The 2,479-nt window shown below is 46.6% G+C and overlaps 1 non-coding gene across 1 annotated transcript; it reads right to left on the bottom strand.

Moving 5' to 3' along the window:
- Positions 1–2,029: 2,029 nt before the first annotated feature.
- On the bottom strand, positions 2,030–2,103 carry B0H65DRAFT_t480. The gene has a single exon. It is a non-coding gene; the product is annotated as a tRNA-Val (tRNA).
- Between the last annotated feature and the right edge of the window lie 376 nt (positions 2,104–2,479).

Genomic DNA, 2,479 nt, shown 5'->3' with positions numbered 1-2,479 from the left:
CATTCCCCATTTCCCGAGAAAGAATGAAAACCACCCACGGCCCACGGCCCTGGGATACGGTATCACACTAGCTCACATGCCTGTCTTGCATTTCTTTGCTTTTTCCTCCCTCATGTCGTCTCGGTTCAACGGTGTCCTTAACTATTCGTCGGTAACTCGTCTAAAATTTCTTTTCGCGGGGTTCTAGCCCGGCACCAAGGGGCTTGGGAGGTTTGCTTGCCATGGACTTGGGAACGCACCAACACCGGCACTTGCGGCCCCCTTCCCCGGATTGGATAGGCGCCGGGTATCTTCTCGGATTCTATGCCCTGGCTCATGTCTACTGTAATCAACCTGCAGAAGACAGTGAGGAAACCCTGGTGCTTTTTTCTCCGTATCTACCGCTGTGGTTTTAGCTCAGTTGGGGATAGTACATCCTCGGCTTTTGGAGGACCTCATGGACGACAGACATCGTGATATGCAATATCGGAGGTAAGTAAGTAGGCGAGTCATCTCGCTCAGGTGTGGAAGTACATTTTGCTTTTCTCATTGCTGTCTGTAGAGGAGCATGTCTCCGCCGGCGTGGGTCGGTATAAGTGATATATGATATCTTCCAGTTCTTGCCAGAGGAAGTTAGTTGCCTAGGTAAAGTCGCCTTGCATCCGATTACGAAAAAGAAGAAAAAGAAGAAGAACAGAGGAAGGACAGAAGAGCCTTTAGATTACATTGCCAGCAACAAGCTAGAACAGTTGACTTTTGTTTCTAAGTATAGCTGAAGTCCAGAAGCAACGCCTCCTTCGACGCCAGCGGCTAAAGTAGATGTTCACCAACCTAACTGTGTCCATGTATATACGTCCCCGAAGCCCCGTCTCTTTCACAGTTTGTGATGAACTGAAGTGGCGCCGCCGGGCGTTTTCTTTCTTCTTGTCCGAAGCCGAAGCTGTATTCGGAAACATGTCTACCATTCGCTCGCTTGTTATAGCAAGTCCATTCAGTCAGTCATTCACCTACCGGACACGAGACAAGGCAAAGACGAAGGTAGAATGGACGCTGTGAACACAGTAAATGTGCCTCTTTTTTTTTTTTTTTTTTGTGAGCTCATGTGCTCTTGTTGCACGTTTGAAATCTATATTTTGGTCTTTTCTTGTCCATTGCTGCTGCCTGTGGAAGGTGTCTTCCGAGTGTAAACGCTGGACGACGTGATGAAGAATGGCTTGACTGATTGCAATGAAGATGACTAGTACAAGCAAACTCGCTTGTAGACGAAGAAAGGATGGCCGACAGTGAGTGGTACTTGCCTGACTATAGTGCGGAAGATATGCCATGTACAGAAGGTGCAATGATGAGGGAGTGGAAGTTTCTGCATCAGTGTCTTGAGTTTGGCCTGGATCTTAAGTCCCCAGCGCATGTAGAACGTTGCATAACCGCAGCCGGGATACATAGGAAGGAGTGACTATCCCCTCTTCCAGATGGTGAGCTGATGATAGCATGAAGATCGAGTGAACCAGGCGTGAACTCAAATGATGAATGAGATCAAAGAGTGATAGTATCGGATAGGCTCCGAGTGCTCCGCTTCACGTCAACCTCTTATCAAACCGCAACTTTCAGGATATTTCCGGTCGATGAAAAGAGAGACCGATGTCAAATACCAACGATGAATATGGTTCAACTTGGATTTACAGAGGTTGGAGGGGGGAGCGTCAGAACGTCGACTTGGTGCTCGGCCTTAGAATCACGAAGAAAGGAGATAGGTTCCTATCAAGAATATAACATTTACCCATCCTCGATCTCTCTCAAAGTGTCAAGGCTGGTTCAGGATCTTTCGGTTGTTCATTTCCCAAGTTCAACCGACTAACGGTTCAGTGATCGCTCTGCTGCCATATCTCTATTGTTAACAATCTCGATTCTTCTTGGGGCGCCTCCACCGTCCCCCGATGCCTGAACTACGAAAAGAAAAAAGAAAAAGAAAAACCAAATGTATGAGTGAAAGAAACGAGACAAACCCCCAAAAAAGAGATTGGAAAATGACAAAAAAAAACGAGTTAAAAGATGATCCGACCCAGGCTCGATCTGGGGACCTTCAGTGTGTTAGACTGACGTGATAACCAACTACACCATCGGACCAGTTTTATTGTTGATGTAAAAGGCACAAGGTTAAGTACCTATAAAGCATGATCCATCCATACGCCGAGATGCTTTTGCAATCCGACATACTCGGTAGCAAGCAAACCAACAGTTAACTTCGACTTTGCTCCCATTTCCTTTTCATCACAGTTTTGGTTCGAATATCATCCAGTCGCTGATAAGATCTAAACAGGGCATATCCCTGTTTTGTCGAATTACGGGACACGAGGTATTCGGAGGCGACTTTGGACGAGAGAGGACGAAAGCGATGTCAAAGATGGAAGACATCATTCACTCAGGTGGATTTGTAGATAATTCGTAGTGATCCATTCTTTTCACCGAGGTCTCAATGATGGAGCTCGGAATGTGTCCTTCA

This window comes from Neurospora tetraspora (assembly GCF_033439725.1).
Source record: "Neurospora tetraspora strain CBS 560.94 chromosome Unknown B0H65scaffold_13, whole genome shotgun sequence".
Taxonomy (NCBI): domain Eukaryota; kingdom Fungi; phylum Ascomycota; class Sordariomycetes; order Sordariales; family Sordariaceae; genus Neurospora; species Neurospora tetraspora.
Note: the sequence above shows the minus strand (reverse complement) of the source record. Positions and strands in the feature narration are given on the sequence as shown.